Below are 18,394 nucleotides of genomic sequence, written 5' to 3'. Positions count from 1 at the left end.
TGGTCCTCCACTCAGGAAATGGGGCTATTGCAGTGAATATTAATATGAAAATTGTTTTGTCAACATCTTATAATTGTAATATTAATTTTTGCTGTAGGGCTGGTTTAGACCCTATCCAGCTCCACTTGTACTAGTGTTAAGCTGTATCATCTGAGAACAGATCTTTGAACTACCTGGTGACAACAGTACTGTTGTCCAGTTCTGTTCTGTGAAACTTATCTTTAAGCAGAAGCCGCAAATGAGGGACAAGACACTAGAGAGCAGACTAGCAAGACTGAAGTGATGTCAGATACATTTCTTCAGCATGTGAAATGTTTCTCTTTTTTCAGCTCTAGGTTTGTGAATCTGCATTTGTATGCCACTAACAGGAAAATTAATAAAATGGGAAAAACACATCTGTGGGAAGGGGAATTTTGAAGAAAATGAGACAAAAGCATCTTTTTAAAAAATCATAAAAATCAAAGATTGATTTTTTTTTAAATCTCATTCATAGTAAGATGTATGCCTGTGGGGGAGGGGGAACATCTTGCCCCGAAACACCTTTCCTCTGCCCTCCTGATTGAACCTCCCTGGAATTTGAAAGCAGTGATCATTTTGGAATTTGAGCTCATCTCTGCATGAGCTGGCTCCTATAACAGACCTGAAACTCTATTAGATCTGTTGGGGTTAGAAAGCTGACTCTGAATCAGGTCACTCAGTCTGGACCTTTGATAAGGTATAGCATAACTTGGGTCCAAAATGAATGGCCTGTGCAATAATTGGGTATATTTGGATCATGCAACCCCATTCTGGCTCCTGGGTTTATTTTTGTGATTAAAACTAGGTCAGAGGTAGGTAGTGAGCCTGAACAGGAAATGTTTTATTGGTTCACACTGTGAGGTTTAAGAAGGGATATAAACAGATCTTTTTAATTCAGCAATTAGTACAGAATCAGTTCATTCTTGAACTTCTAACAGATAAACCCTTAACAAATGGTTCTGAAAGGGAAAGAGTACAAGGTTTCAAAGGGACTTGGCTTGCTGGCTTGACTCTTCTGTGTCTTTGAGATGCCAAGTTTTCTGGGTATTTCCACATGTACACCCTAATTTTTTGCCATCAGAGATGCTCAACATTTTGTCATCTTCTCTAATAATGTAGCTGGTAGAAGAGATGGCACTTACAACTCTGTAGTACTCATATAAAACTCCAGTTGCTATCTACTGCCCAAGGTCAGGTCTCCTTGCGAGTAGGCACATGCCATAAGATAAACAAGAGATTATGTTTTTGTTAGGCTGATCTTCACCTATTTTGATTATAAGAACCTGTACAGAAAGGCTTCCGTGTGTGTGTTTAGCCCTACTTTCATTAAAATCAAAGGGTGGTGGTGAATATGTAATCTGTATTTAGTGGAAGAAATGCTGAACTAAGCAGCATTGCCTGATAAATTATTAGGAAAACAGATGGAGATAAGGGCATGATGAAGTTCTAGTGGCCTAAGTGGAAATCAGTGAATGTAATTCATAACCATTGGTTACTCACTGAGTAACCAGAAGGGGGTCATTTGTGAGATCTTAAAGTCTCTCAAAAGGATTTAAGAGTCATGGGAGACAGGCAAATGAACAGAAACCTCCCTATGTGGCTTTGTAACAAAAGCACTAATGTGATCCAGTGATGTGTATATATTTGGGAGTAGCGGTAGGAATAGTTAAGTGATTTTACCTCGATGTCCAAGGTTAGTGAGATCAGTGCTGGAATACTGCACATAATCTTGGTGTCCACTTGTTAAACAGGTATGGAAAAAACTAGAAGGGTTGCAGAAGAGAATGACAAAAAATGATTTGAGGCCTACAGAAACTGTTTTACAGCAAGAATCTTATAGAGCTCATTTGCTTTTCTACTGAAAAACAAGATTAAGAGTGGGCTCAATTTCATTGCATAACTTTATGGGGAGAAAATTCCTGATACTAAAGGTAATCTTCTTAAGCTAGGAAAGGAAAGCCTTAGAACAACCAATAATGGGAAGGTCAAGTCAGACGAATACAAATTCAGAACTAGGCACACATTTGTGGCAGGGAAGATGATTAACCATTGAAACAGAGCACCCAGGGGAATGATGGATTTTCCATCTCTTGCTACTGGACACTTTTCTGTAAGATAGACTTTAGCCAAAAGGAAAGTTATGCTGTAGTCAAATCCAAGCCATCGGACTGAGAGATGAGTCAGTGAAATTTAATGGTCTGTGATATAGTGGAGGTCAGATTAGAGGATCTGATAGTTCTCTCTGGCCTCAATTCTATGAGAGAACTGCACAGAGTGAAAGAGAAGAGTCAACACAACAGCTTGCCATTGCTATGTTAATGTGTCCAAAGTTTCTGAAAAACTGGTACCTCTTTCCTGTTGGGTTCTTCACAATGCAGATTCAGAAGGTAACACTTGCCACCCCCCAAAACCCTGTGTGCCAATTGCCTTCTGGTCTTTACATCCTATTGAACTGTGAATTGAAAGGTTCCAAGGGTGGCCCAGTCCATCTGGTCCATTCTCACTATCCTTATTTATTCTCCCATATCACTTGTGCTTTGAGTGCATTACTCCCTCTTTTGATACTGGAACCTGAGGGATTTCCTTTTTGATGGTTCTCATTTCATCTAGATCCTTGGAATAACCTGCTCTGTAGGCTTCCTAATTTCCCTAGCTGTTCTTGAACCCTTCCCTTAATTTTCTTTTACCCCCAGGCTGAGTACTATCGGTAACCTTTGGCATAGTAGGCCATAGAGACTTTCCATAGCAAATTCTAAAATCAGGACCTCCTCTTGATTGGTTTGAAAAGCAACAGTCAACTCTCCCACATAGAAATTTCACATGGGGTGAGTCTGCCACTAATATGGTATTTAGATTAGAGGTGAGCAGGAATGTTTTGATTAAATGCTTTTTATAAAAAAATTGTCAATTTGTCAAAACTATAACTACTCTTGGGTACTTGCCAGTTTTAGCAAGAGTGAGCTGTTTGCTCTACAGGTGAGGGCACTGGCTTAGGATTTGAGAAACCTAGGTACAGGCACCTGCTTTGCCATTCTCTTGCACGTTCTCTCACATTGTCTGTAAATGGCTGTTCTTTGGCTTATAGATTCAGTGTCCATCTCTCTAGCCTAATGACTATTTAATTATCTATACAAAGTCAAACAGCTGGAACAGGAAAAGCTAACAGAACTCTACCCCCGGCCACTGGTCTGAAATCTTCCTAAACCGTGAGAAAAATATTTTGATTTGGAGCCCAAACAAAAATATTTTGGATTTGTAGCTTGGATTCATCCTTAGTTTTCTGGGCAGTCTTAAAAAAACCTCCTTTGTCCCTTGCTGACTAACTAAAAGTTAAAATGCAATGTTTTATTACTTGGCTTATCTCATTTTACCTCATTGTTTTGTCCTTGATGTTAAAATTAAGCTTTGCCTCTTTTCTCTTTCCTTTCTGCACAGTGGTCACAGGATTCAGTCATATGCATGATAGTACATGACGGAGGGATAACAGCTCTGCCCAACAAGGGCCCACCCTTGCTTGAGAGCAGCTTCCTCGACGGCAGGCCCAGTGCACATTAGCGCAGTTTAAAAGGGCCCACCAACAGCAAAAAAGCCCCAGTCAGGCTCCAGAGCAGCAACAGACAGGCGGGTGAAAGCCTGCTGCACCCCCGCTCCCCCGAAGCACCCCAGAGACCCCCCAGCAGCCATGGAGCCCCCGCTGACCCCCAGCACAGCTGGAGGTAAGCAGGGCCCGTGGTGGGAGGGGGTTAACCCCTTAGCGAGTGGGAGGAAGCAGTTGAGTGGAGCCGGGCCAGGTCTTACCCTGCCCAGGCCCCTACTTCACCCAGCCCCCCAGGGAGCCACGCGAACAGGCTGCACAAACAGGTGCGCTTGTCTGCTGGTGTGTGAGTTAGCGCAAGGTTTGTGCGGGAGGGCTCAGGCCCTGCCTGTGAGCCCCCCAGGGTAGACAGTCCAGCCATAGCCAGCCTACCAGAGGCATGACACGAATGGGCACATGCCGCACCCCGAAGATCCCCTCGGGCTCTGCAGCCCCCCCCTCCGGCACTTCAGAGACAGCCACCCAGACAGAACCCATGGTTCTGGGCTCCACGCAGATGGAGCCCCTGGCTCTTGGCTGCAGGGGCTGCCTTCCCTTTTTCAGGCTCTGGGGCCCGGGAGCATGACCACCTCTCCTTGTGGGGTTTGTTCCCTTTTGGGGTCTCTGGCGCGCCAGCTGGAGGAGCTCCAGGCCACAGTCCAGAGACTGCATGCCATCAGGGACTGCGAGCAGGAGATTGATTCCTACTGCCAGGTCCTTCTCCCCCAGGAGCCGGAGGGTAGACCATGGTCTCCCTCCAGGACAAAGGAGGACTCTGGGACCTCCCACTCTGTCCAGTCAGGGGCATGGACCAAGGTGGTCAAGGGCCCTAAGGCCTGTCACACCAAGGCCCCCGCCCTGCTGGAGCTTAGCAACACGTACACACCTCTTGCTGCTCCAGCAGAGCCTGCTGAGTTGCCAGCTCCCGCAGGCAACATAGGCTCAACTGCAGCTACCGCCCCTACTCTCCCCAAGACAAAACGTAAAGTGTTTGTTGTGGGAGACTCCATCCTGACGGGGACTGAGAAGGTAATCTGCCACCCCAACCCCTTAGCCCAGGAAGTCTGCTGCTTCCCGGGGGTCTGTGTACGAGACATTGTGGAGAGGATCGCTAAGCTCCTCCAGCCCACAGACCACTACCCCATGCTCCTTATTCACGTCGGCACCAATGACACAGCTTGGAGCGCTCCCAGCAGGGTCATGAGGCACTACAGGGATTTGGAAGTGGGGCTAAGGGGTCTGGGGGCACAGGTGGTGTTCTCGTTGATCCTCCCAGTCTGGGGGTATGGGCTGAGGAGGGAGAGGAGGATCCAGGTAGTGAACCAAAGACTGCGGCACTGGTGTCATAGGGATAATGCTCCCACTCATCCCGCTCCTGCTCGTCCTCCTGCTCAGTGCAAATAATTATGACATCATAGGGATAACGGAGACCTGGTGGGACTCCACCCATGACTGGACCACAGGTATAGATGGCTGTACCCTGCTACAGGAGTGATCGTGTAGATAAAAGGGGCGGGGGTGTAGCTCTCTATGCTAAGGAAAGCTACATGCCCCTGCAAACTGATATTGGTGACCAGGGTGGACGACTGGAGACCCTGTGGGTTAAAATCCATGGGAACACAGCACAGGGGACAGAACGGTGGGAGTCTACTACAGACCTCCCACCTGAAGTCCTGAGCTTGACCAGGAGTTCGCCCAGGAACTGTCTGAGGCCACGTGCTCCAGGACCATGGTTGTCATTGGTGACTTCAATTTCCCGGACATCTCGTGGGAGGATCACTCAGCAAAATCCGAGAGGTCACAAAGTTTCCTCTCACGTGTGGATGAACTCTACCTGACTCAAGAAGTCTTTGGACCAATGAGAGGCAAAGCACTGCTTGACCTGGTTCTGGCTACTGGGAATGACCTCATCGGCAACCTAGTGATCGATGGGAAGCTGGGTGACAGCGACCACAAGCTGATCACCTTCACCATCCGCCGTAAAGCTGGCAATTCAGTCAGCAACATGGAAATCCTTGACTTCAGGAAAGCCGACTTTGACAAGCTCAGGAGGCTTGTCAGTCAGGCCCTTAGGGACCATGACCCTAGGGAGAGGGGAGTTCAAGAAGAGTGGTTGCTCCTCAAGGGAGCGATCCTCAATGTACAAACTAAGTCTTTTCCATCATGGAGCAAAGGCAGCAAGAGGGCACAGCAGCCCCCCTGGCTCTCCAGGGATCTAGCAGACCTCCTAAGGCTAAAAAGAAAGGCCTACAAAGGATGGAGGACAGGATTCACCTCCAAGGAGGAATATTCTGCACTGGTCCGGTCCTGCAGGGAGCAAACCAGGAAAGCCAAGGCTGCAACTGAACTCCAACTAGCTTCAAGCATCAAGGACAATAAAAAGTTCTTTTTCAGATATGTGGGGAGCTGGAGGAAAAGCAAGGGCAACATTGGACCGCTGCTGAACCAGATGGGGCAACTGACAACCGATGCCCAGGAAAAAGCCAATCTATTAAATGGGTACTTTGCGTTGGTCTTTCATCAGTCCCATGGGATGCCTATGCCTGCTACAGGACAGGGAGGTTCTGGTGAGGGAGATCCCCTGTCCTCCATTAATGCTGACCTCAAAGAGGAACATCTTGAGAGGCTGGATACCTTCAAGTCAGCCGGCCCTGACAGTCTACACCTCAGGGTACTCAAGGAGCTGGCAAGCATCATAGCCCAGCACCTGGCATGGATCTTTGAAAACTCCTGGCGCTCTGGTGTAGTGCCCGAAGATTTGAAGAAGGCCAATGTGGTGCCTATCTTCAAGTAAGGGAGGAAAGTGGATCTGGCTAACTATAGGCCCATCAGCCTGACTTCTATCCCGGGGAAGATCTTAGAAAAGTTTACTAAATAGGCCATCCTTAATGGACTGCCGACACCAACATCCTAAGGGATAGCCAGCACGGGTTTGTTGCGGGTAGGTCTTGCTTGGCCAATCTCATTTGCTTCTATGACCAGGTGACCTATCAGCTGGACATCAATCTCATATATCTTGACTTCAAAAAAGCCTTCAATCTGTTATCCCGTGATCACCTCTTAGCGAAACTGGCCAACTGTGGCCTTGGATCCACCATGATACGCTGGCTGGGAAATTGGCTCCGTGGTCAGACCCAGAGGGTAGTAATTGATGGAAGTCACTCATCATGGTGTCCTGTGACCAGTGGGGTCCCCCAAGGCTCTGTCCTTGGACCCATATTTTTCAACAACTTCATTAATGATGTGGACATTGGAGTCAGAAGTACACTGGCCAAGTTTGCCGATGACACCAAACTTTGGGGCAAAGCATCCATGCCAGAAGACAGGTGGGTGATCCAGGCTGACCTGGACAGGCTCAGCAAATGGGCAGACGATAACCTGATGGTGTTTAACACTGAAAAATGCAAGATTCTCCACCTTGGGAAGAAAAACCTGCAGCATCCTTATAGGCTTGGCAGTGCTACGCTGGTTAGCACTACAGAAGAAAGAGACTTGGGGGTCATCAGTGACCACAAGATTAACATGGGCCTTCAATGCGATGCTGCAGTAAAACGACCAAAACGCTGGCTTGCATCCATAGCTGCTTCTCAAGCAAATCCCGGGACGTCATTTTCCCCTTGTACTCGGCCTTGGTGAGGCCGCAGCTGGAGTACTGCGTCCAGTTTTGGGCTCCACAATTCAAAAAGGATGTGGAGAAGCTTGAGAGAGTCCAGAGAAGAGCCATGCACATGATCAGAAGTCAGGAAAACAGACCTTATGACAACAGGCTGAGAGCCATGGGGCTCCTTAGCCTGGAAAAGCGTGGGCTCAGGGGTGATCTGATGGCCACCTATAAGTTTATCAGGAGTGAGCACCAGTATCTGGGGGAAGGCTCCAAGGGATGACAAGGTCAAACGGTCATAAACTACTGCAAGACCGTTTCAGGCTGGACATAAGGAAGAATTTCTTTACTGTCCGAGCCCCCAAGGTCTGGAACAGCCTGCCATTGGAGGTGGTTCAAGCACCTACATTGAACACCTTCAAGAGCAAATGGGATGCTTATCTTGCTGGGATCCTATGACCACAGCTGACTTCCTGCCCTTTGGGCTGGGGGCTGGACTTGATCTTCTCAGGTCCCTTCCAGCCCTAATGTCTATGAAATCTATGAAACTGCCTTAGGCCTAATTTCTGGGCCAGCACTTGAAAGGTCCTGTTTTGAGCTGTGTGAGAAATTCTCCGGGGGCACATCCACACATGCAGGCACATGCACTTGCAATCGCTCAAATAGAAGTGGTGCAAATTTGACCTGGGGCTTTTTGCCTCATCGCATGTTCCCCTGACATGCACTTTGGTGTGGGGAAATTGTGCCACTTGGGGCCAAATAAACCTGCCTGGCTCCTCCAAGATCTGCATCCAGGGGGAGCTAGAGCCCAGGGCCAGCACCTGGGCTGTCCTCAGCAGTATAAAAAGCTGCCCTGTCTTGGCCCCATCGGTACAAAAAGTTGCCCTGGCATGTAGCTCAGGACTCACAAGCTTTTGGGGCCCAGCTGGACTGCTGAAGCAGCCTGAGAGTTCCCTGCACCATCTACCCACTGCAGCAGTCTGACAGTGGGGGCTGCTGCCTGGCTGTGACCTGTTGTTCACCTGCCAGACCTAGATGGACACTGCACAGCCAGTAGAGGTATTTGCTCCTCTGGGACAGCTGCCAGCCGGCTGTGGCTGCAGAGTTGGCCTTTGGGTGGCACTACTGCTATGTGTGCCCCCTGTCTGGCCATCTGGGCAGCTATTGCCCAGAAGATGTTCCTAGTGTGGTGGCCTGCTTTGAACTGTCAAAGCATGTCCTCCTGGCCCCAGTTGGCCAGGAGGGCAGCCACCTCCAGCTGGGTCCAAGGTCCAGGCTCTGAGCAGGCTCCTCTGCTTGGGTCCTGCCACTTGCCTCCCTAGCAGGAATTCTGGTGTTCACTATTTGCAAACAGAAAAATCCCTGATAAAAAAAATCCCAAAGCCACTCCGTAAAATACCCTGAAATCCATGTTCTACCACAATTAAAACAAAAGACCATTATATAGAGAGAGAGATAGAAAGTGAGAGACAGAGAGACAATGATCAGTTGGGCAATGTTTTGTTGATAGATCTACAGTGTTAAAGTAATTTGGAAGTCTACCAGTGTCTCTATCATCATAATGAAGTGAATTCTAAATACCTATATGTTTTACTGTTTGCCTTTGGTTTTCTTACCATAAAGCAGTTAGAGCTCCTTGTGACCCCTTCTCTAACCAGGATGTGGGAACAGCTGCCCCTGCAGCCACAGCTCCTGCCTGCAGGTATCATCCTGTCTGGCAGCTGGGCATGCAGGGTGTGTGCTGGGAGGATGTCAGTGCCTGTGGAAGGATGTGGGGGGCCGTGGGGTGTTTGGGTAAGTGTTGGTGGACTACGGAAGGACTGTGCAGGGGGACTGCTCAGGAGGGGTGGATTCCTTGCCCCCTGCAGGGCACAGCTCCCCTGCACAGCTCAGACTGCCCCCCACAGGGCCACAGCCCCCCAACAGGGCCCACATGCTCCATCCTTGCTTGCTCCCCCAGCCCTCCAGATTGCTGCCCCACCTGCTGGCTTCTGCAGACTGCTGGCTCAATGGCTGCCCAACCCAGTCCCACCCCCCAAGCCCTCCAATGCCTACAGCACCTGGCCCCACCCTCCGCTTGCACCCCCACCCCAGCCTCTTGGCACTTAAAAAAAAAAAAAAAAAAAAAGAAGCCTGGCACTCACCGGCAGTAGCAGGGGCTGTGGGGGCTACAGGGGCTTTGTGGCAGAGCCCCCCTGCGCAGCATGGCTACCAGAGCATCTCTGTGGAGAACCAAGCCTCTGGTTGCCTCAGGGCACAGTCCAGGACCGTGTCCTGCCCTGCTTTTTTCCCCCTGCAGTTTTTTTGCCCCCACACTGCAAATCTGCAGTGCAGGGAACGTTTTTTCCTTCCTGCACATGCTTGTTGCAGCATCTCAAAGGGCACATGCACGCTCATGTGGATGCACCCCAAAGTGCTTGCGTATTAGTTCTTGTAGACATGCCTCCATGATGCCACAGACTCCAGCAAAGGGACATTGTTGAAGTAAAACCTGTTTTCTAGGACATCCAGTTTGTCTCTTAATTTTAGGTTGCCCATACAACTTTTCAGCAAATCTTGGCATCCTTCAGCGCACTGATGGTGTTCCTTGGCCTTTTGTGATCTGGTTACCCTGGCAATCCAGCTAATTTTCCAGAGAATCAGCTCTCTCAAAGCTCATTGACTTACGTTAATGTCCATTTCCTCCTTTAATAGACTTCAGAGTTATCCGACATTCACATTTCAGGCTGTCTTGCAGGGTTGGAATCTTTTTTCCTCTTCAAAGATGACCTGCAAAAATTATGTCTTGACATCTCGAACCTAGCTGGATTGAACAGCTTTCTCTTAAAACTTTTAAAATACTGTAGCTTCTACCCCTTTAATATTTTGGGTACTGATTCTTTTCTAAATGTATTTTTTCTTACAGATAGACAATCTCCTGCAGCAGATTCTTCATAGGAGTGAGGATTTTTTGTAACATTCCTTTCACCGTATTGATGCTTAAATATTTGATATGTATTTTATTCCTGAATCATCAGTCATTTTTTATGATTGTTATGATCTGGTGAAGTGTCAGCAGTACCTTTGCTTGTGGACAAGACTCAGAGGGACTAGTTTGCAAAAACAACATCTATACCATCTTTGAAGTAGTCTAAAACTTTCAAGAGCTGCTTTTTGCTAACCGTTTGGTTGCCTCTTTACCTGAGCGGTTACTCAGGGCCTTGCATTGTTGTTTCCATTAGGAAGATAAAACAGTAACAATTAGGTATGTTCTTGGTATAGTCTTATTTGTTACAAAATCAAGCACCCAGTGCTGTTTCCCTGAAGACAGTAGAAGCAAGTGGCAACAGGCAATTTCCCAGGTCATAGCTCCTCAAGACTACCATTCCGGTGATTTCTGTGCCAAAGACTCCGTTTCTCTGCTTCCTTTCCGGAGGCCCAAAAAACTGATGCACAGAGACTGCACCTAATATCCTTGTCCTTGCATTTGCAGTCAAGGGAACCCTTGAGTCCACCCTTGGCTGTAACTTCCCATGCAACTTAATCATCATACAGTAGTCTCACTGTTTCCAGATGGCTTTACTACACAAAAGTCTTGATTTCTTCTTCAACTGAGCCTGAAGGAGGATGCCTGGCACACACAATCACTTTTATGAAGCCTAGGATTATCTTTAGATAGAAGATTCTGTGGCAGCCATTAGCAGCATTCATCATAACAATTTTATTTTACCACTGTGGGATAAAAGATTTACTGGACTGAGTTTTACTGCCTGGGACATATATACTTCAAAAACACTGGCTTTGGTATATTGTGTTTAGACCCAGCTCCCATCAAAACTGATTCCAACATTCCCATCTATTTCACCTAGAGAAGAGGTTGAATTGAGATACTGTAATCAAAAGGAACAGGTATGGAATACACCACAACTGTAAAAACACAGACTAGACTACAACAGGGATCAAACACATGACCTTCAACACTAAGTAGGATTCAACATTTGGTACACACAAGGCCCAGCACAAGACACTTCTGTCCAACTTGTGTCCTGTTCTGAGGAATTAAGCCATGTGCAGGCTTTGTGTTAATGTGAATTTAATAGCCTAAATCATTACAGTTTGAAAATTAAGAGCTATGTTCAAAAAAGGAATTAACCTGCCACAACACTGAACATTGCAAAGGGGGGGGGGGCAGGAAGCAGGGGGGCTCAGGATTGTAATTGTGGATTTAGATGTTTAACCTTTCCCAAGTTCCACATTAGATGCTGAAGATCCTCTGTGTCTGGCCCATCTTCATTAGCTGTAACTGGAGTTATGAGGCTGTTAAAAATTGTTGGGGCCAACCACAAGAGAGAGCCCAAGTAGTTCACGTGCATTCAGTTCTTTACTGCTAAGGCTTGTTGCAGCCTCCAAGGGCACAAATCTTTTCTTTAACTTTAAAACACTCATAATTAAAGATTTTCTTTGGATTCTTCAGATCCTGTTTTGAGGACTTCATCTTTCCAGTGGTGGCAATATTTCAGCTGTATTCAAACAAAGCACCCATTGCCAAGTATAAACAAGAATCTCATTCTATTACTATAACATAACTAAATACTATCTGAACATGGTTGGATGTCTTTTGAGACTGCAATGAACTTCTGAAGCAGGAAGAACTGATTTGGATTAATCCTCTCCTCACTGTTCATCCCCTTCCATCGGCCAGAGGACTGAGGCAAAAAAACCCGAAAAAACCCATGGAAATACCCTGCCCCAAGAAGATACTGCACTCTGTGGGAGAATGGCAGCATAACTAACAAGCAGCAGCCAAGTAGCTAGATGCAAGGAAAATCCCCACCCTGCCCTGAGGGAGATGCATGAGGGTGACTGCCAGGTGGAGCCAGATTTATAGGCAAGAAGCAGAGGCAGGGCACAGAGCCAGTGCCACACACCCCTGACCTGGTTTCCTGACCTTCATGTTCTCATTGCTTTTAATTACTGACTGGGCTAGAGACAGCACAACAATCACTAGAGACCTGGGCTAATTACCTGTGCCCTAATTCCCCGAACCTTTGGCTGGATTGACCTCAAGGGACCAAATAAAAAGCACCGCCGTTTCACTTTGATTTGTAAAAGTCACTAGAATAATTTTACAGAGGGGCGTTATGATATGTACAGTATATCCTTGGTCCAATGCAGGGCCAAGCTAGCTCCTATCTGGAAGGAATATTCCTTCCAGTATATACTTGGTCCAATTCAGAGCCAAGCTAGCTCCCATCTGGAAGGAATATTTTCCTTCTGCATGCTCCACCCTGGCTAATATACCTGCATTTCAGCACAATTAATTGCCCTGTGCTAATGGCTAATGTGGCTAATATTGCTTCCAGTGCCCAAACTGGTTTGGTCATTGATGTCACATCCCATTGCATTGTAATATGCTGACATGCCCTACTTCCAAGTTGTAGTGAGGCATCTACTTCTGTCAGGATGCACATTAATATTTACTGGGCCAGAGAGAGAGACAGAATGCCCCTGTAATTTAGTGATTAGGACATTCAGCTAGAAAGGGGAAGCCCCTGATTCTACATTCTGCTTCAATTAATATTTAAATATTTTATACACAGTTTCAAAAGGAGGAACTGAAAGAGCCCTATCCCAGAATGGCCAACATCCAGGAGCTGTGAGTTCAGATATCCTCACAGCAATTCTTTGCTATCTGGTCACTACTTGGCCTTTGAGCAGCCTCTACATTTTTCATATTCTCCAGCCTTCTTGAATACTGTCCTTTGGCATTAACCCAATCCCTAAGCTTCTTCCCAATCTTGTCCCTCCCAGCTGGGGCCAATTTTCAGCACACAGGCACCCATTAGTCTGTTGGCATACCCACACATAGAGGTATTAATAGCCTTCATTGTTTTGCTCTTTGCATTTGTATATACAGTTGACATTTTCTCAGAGACCTAATTACTTTTCTCATTATTCTCCATTTCACTCTCTCTAGACCCAATTTTCATCTGTTCTATTGCTTAATGCTTCCTGTGCACTCATCTGCTCATTTCAGCTATTTTCCCTCTCTCTGTTGGCTTCTACATGGACATGCCTCCTTTCACCCACCCCTTACCGCTACTACTTATGTAGCGGTAGAGATTTCGGTACCATGAGATATGTGCATGCCTAAAGGTGTCCCTTCCAAAACCCTCTTTTCAGCTATTGACCCACTTAGAAGAAGCAGGCATGAGTAGTGTTACCATAAAAAATGGCAGGGAGAATCTAAGGTAAATGAAAGCAACAATCTTGATTGGTAGTAACATGAAAGATTGTAACTGATTGATATGAGCGACAAGTGGCAACCTGCTTTCTTTGGATGACATTGAGCGGTCTGATGCGAGAGAGAGTATAAAAGAAAATGTTAGAAGCCACAGTGGTGCAGCTAGTGAGAAATTTGGCATCAAGTGATTTGGGTGTGGATACAGGTGAAGGTACTTGGTATTTTGGGAGAGAGGTGTTCTCTACTGGTGATACCTTCTGCTATCCTCATCCACCCCTGGAGATCTGGGGGATCTCCTTGTAAAGGTAAAAGCCTGTGGGTTAATCCTAATGTGAAGAGACTGGCTACTTTAGGATTATTGTGAGGCGAGGAGAGGGCCTCCAAAGCTTCTCAGAAGAATCTTTCTGTTGTGAGAAAAAGTGTAGAGCCTAAACTGAGAGAGAGGCCTGAAAAGCCTTACTTGGCATATCTCTCTCTTTAAAAAAGGGAGGAGGGAGGACCCGGGCAACTATAGGCCTGTCAATCTTACCTCAATCCTAGGGAAACTCTTTGAGAAGATCATCATGGAGCACAACTGCGATGGGCCGTCCTCAGGGATGATGTTCAAGGGCAACCAGCATGGTTTCATTAGGGGCAGGTCATGTCAGACCAACCCAATTGCCTTTTATGATCAGGTCACAAAAGCATTGGATGCAGGTGTCGCCATGGACGTAGTCTTTCTGGACTTCAGCAAGGCCTTTGACACCATCTCCCACCCCATCCTCATTAAAAAATTGGGCGACTGTGACATTGGTGCCTATACAATCAGATGGATTGCAGATTGGTTGAAGGGTTGTACTCAGAGGGTGGTGGTGGATGGGTCATATTCAACCTGGGGGGAAGTGGGCAGTGGAGTCCCCCAGGGCTCGGTCCTTGGGCCTGCACTGTTCAATTTCTTTATCAGCGATTTGGACAACAGGGTGAAAAGCAAACTGTTTAAATTTGCTGATGATACCAAAATCTGGGGTGAGGTGAGCACACTAGTAGGGAGAGAAAGACTGCAGCAAGACCTGGATAGGTCACAGGGGTGGGCTAACAAAAACAGGATGCGTTTCAATACTGGCAAGTGCAGGGTGCTGCACTTGGGCAGTAGTAACCAGCAGCACACTTATAAGATGGGAAACTCCCTTCTTGAGAGCACAGAGGCAGAAAGGGATCTTGTAGTCATTATTGACTCCAAGATGAACATGGGCCGACAATGTGAGGTCACGGTCAGTAGGGCTAACTGTACCTTGTCGTGCATCCACAGATGCATCTGAAGCAGGGCCAGGGAAGTGATTCTCCCCCTCTATGCGACACTGGTCAGGCCGCAGCTGGAGTACTGTATCCAGTTCTGGGCACCGCACTTCAGGAGGGATGTGGACAGCATTGAGAGGGTCCAGAGGAGGGCCACCTACATGATCCAGGGACAACAGGGCAGACCCTACGAAGAGGGGCTGTGGGACCTTAATCTGTTCAGCCTTCACAGGAGAAGGCTGAGGGGGGACCTGGTGGCTGTCTATAAACTCACCAGCAGGGTTTGGGAGAAACCTTGTTCCCCCGGGGTAACAAGGAATAATGGCCACAAGTTATTAGAGAGTAGGTTTAGACTAGACACCGGGAGGCACTACTTCAGTCAGGGCGGCCAGGATCTGGAACCAACTTCCAAGGGAAGTGGTGCTGGCTCCTACCCTGGGGGTCTTTAAGAAGAGGCTTGATGCCTACCTGGCTGGAGTCATTTGAGCCCAGTTTTTCTCCTGCCTAGGCAGGGGGTCGGACTTGCATCTCTACAAGGTCCCTTCCAACCCTACTTCTATGATTCTCTCTCTGTGGAGAGGAGGGCAGGCTGGAGAAGTCTTACAAATTACCTCTATGATAAGTGAGAAGAAAAGCTTCTGTTGTATTGTTTGTGGAGTTGTTGGACCTAGTGGTAATGAGCATATGTATGTGAGTTTGAGCTAATTGCTTGATTGCAGAAGTGGTGGTATCTCTTCTAAAGTAAATATACTCACAGCTTTGTATACTGTTGTTGTTATTGGTATTATATTTCTTTTGTTTCTAATCTCATTGATTGGTTAGCTAATATTCTTTGAAGCCAAGCCAGGCCCCAAGCCGGTAGTGCTATCCAGCACTATTGGTCAGCTTGGGCTAACCCTAATAACCCTTTTCAGTGAGAGTAGGGTTCAAGCCCCTCCAAAAAAAAATCCCGGGTGCAGCACTTAGTATCAACACTTCTCTGTAATTTGGACTATCCTTTCAACTGAATCTCCTCGGCCCTGGACTGGCCAGATCCAGACTGTATGCAGAACAGCCCTTTGTGGAAGCCAGAGACGATCGTAGCAGGGTGTGGGGCATGGGGCAAATTGGCCTGTGTGGGGCTCGGACCAGCGGTGGTGGTGGGGTGGGGATGGCGAGCGGCCAGACTTGAAGCCAGCCTGGCTCCGCAGGGCCCCCCAAAGTGCGGGGCCTAGGACAGTCACCCCTATTTGCACCCCCAGGGATGGCCCTGGTGGAAGCTTTTGTACCACTCTGGCTAGTGCTAAAAGGAACTGTATAGTTACACTTCCAACTTAGTTTTGAAAAGCTTATCCTATCTTTTATTGCCTGGCTGTCAAGTTATCAACACATTCTTAGCTCCACAAACACAGTAATTTAATTAGTAATAGCAGAGGTAGTAGTTCTTAACCTTTTTTAGACTCAAGGAGTTTTTAGGGTGAAGACTCCTTGGCAAATGCCGACTCTAAGTTTTCACTTGTTTTTTGATCACAGAAAAATAATAGAGCAATTCTTCTGTTGTGAGGATCTCAGAAAGTCAATGACAGATCAGAATGTTTTTAACCTGGTGCCATGGATTCCTGTTTGAAATCTCTGGGTTTGTCTTGTGAATCATGTTTGCGCACCTAACAGTGCTAACATTACATAGCACCCCACGGCACCCTTAAAAGGCTTTCAAGGTGCCCAGGGTGCTGTGGTACTTTGTTTATAATCACTGGCATAAAGTGCCCACTAAAGCCCCTTCCCTTGTAGCAAAACCTCTCTTCTAACATACCAGATTCATTAATTCATGAAGTGGGGAAAAAAATCACAGCTTTAAGTTGTCCAGAAGTCAGAGCAGCCATTGGTTCCTGTGAAGCCCAGAGTTCAGTATCACCAGAATATAATTTGAAAGTATAATGCAGTCTAGGTCAAACTGCTTTTAAAAAGAAGTTTCTAAATACATTTAAATAAGCCCTTTTCCTTGCAAAGATAATCTTGGATATATAACACAATCATTGTCATGCCAATCTTACTCCAAAAAGCCACAGGCAAGGAGTGGACTCTAGGGTACATTAAAGCCATAGTCAAAGATATCATGATTTTTGAGAGAAGCCCAGGCCAGTTTGTGGCAAAATTATGCTGTGCTGCTGATAGCATGTTTTGCTTTAAGGTCTGTAGTTGGGCCATCTCTTTTGCTAATACCTAGGGACCTATCCAAAATGAGGCAGCAGGCAGGTGATTTTGTGAGCTGATTTCATAGACATTAGGGCTGGAAGGGACCTCGGGAGATCATCAAGTCCAGCCCCCTGCCCAAAGGGCAGGAAGTCAGCTGGGGTCATAGGATCCCAGCAAGATAAGCATCCAATTTACTCTTGAAGGTGTTCAATGTAGGTGCTTGAACCATCTCCGCTGGCAGACTGTTCCAGACCTTGGGGGCTCGGACAGTAAAGAAATTCTTCCTTATGTCCAGCCTGAAACGGTCTTGCAGGAGTTTGTGACCGTTCGACCTCGTCATTCCTTGGGGCGCTCTGGTGAACAGACGTTCCCCCAGATCCTGGTGGTCACCCCTGATAAACTTATAGGTAGCCATCAGATCACCCCTGAGCCTGCGCTTTTCCAGGCTAAAGAGTCCCGTGGCTCTCAGCCTGTCATCGTAAGATCTGTTTTCCTGACCTCTGATCATGCGCGTGGCTCTCCTGTGGACTCTCTCAAGCTTCTCCACATCCTTTTTGAATTGTGGAGCCCAAAACTGGACACAGTACTCCAGCTGCGGCCTCACCAAGGCCGAGTACAAGGGGAGAATGACGTCCCGGGATTTGCTCGAGAAGCATCTATGGATGCACGCCAGCATTTTGGTCACTTTACTAGCCGCAGCATCGCATTGCAGGCTCATGTTCATCTTGTGGTCAATGATGACCCCCAAGTCTCTTTCTTCTGTAGTGCTAACCAACGTAGCACTGCCGAGCCTATAAGGGTGCTGCAGGTTTTTCCTCCCAAGGTGAAGAACCTTGCATTTTTCGGTGTTAAACACCATCAGGTTCTCGTCTGCCCATTTGCTGAGCTTGTCCAGGTCAGCCTGGATCACCCGCCTATCTTCTGGCGTGGATGCTTTGCCCCAAAGTTTGGTGTCATTGGCAAACTTGGCCAGTCCACTCCTGACTCCAATGTCCACATCGTTAATGAAGATGTTGAACAGTATGGGTCCCAGGACAGAGCCTTGAGGGACCCCACTGGTCACACGGCACCATGATGAGTGACTGCCATCAATCACAACCCTCTGGGTCCGACCACGAAGCCAATTTCCCAGCCAGCGGATCGTGGTGGAGCCAAGGCCACAACTGGGCAGTTTGGCCAAGAGGTGATCGTGGGATACCAGATCAAAAGCTTTTTTGAAGTCAAGATATATGACATCAATCTCTTCTCCCTTGTCCAGGTGATAGGTCACCTGGTCGTGGAAGGAAATGAGATTGGTCAAACAAGACCTACCCGCAACAAACCCGTGCTGGCTGTCCCTTAGAATGTTAGCCTGGGCCAGTCCCTCAAGGATGGCCTCCTTAATAAACTTTTCTAGGATCTTCCCCAGGATAGAAGTCAGGCTAATGGGCCTGTAGTTAGCCGGATCCACTCTCCTCCCTTTCTTGAAGATCAGCACCACATTGGCCTTCTTCCAGTCTTCGGGCACTACACCAGAGCGCCAGGAGTT

This window comes from Crocodylus siamensis, chromosome 1 (genome assembly GCF_052110815.1).
Source record: "Crocodylus siamensis isolate JL-2025a chromosome 1, ASM5211081v1, whole genome shotgun sequence".
Lineage (NCBI taxonomy): Eukaryota > Metazoa > Chordata > Crocodylia > Crocodylidae > Crocodylus > Crocodylus siamensis.
The sequence above is the reverse complement of the archived record's forward strand: the minus strand, read 5'-3'. Positions refer to the sequence as shown.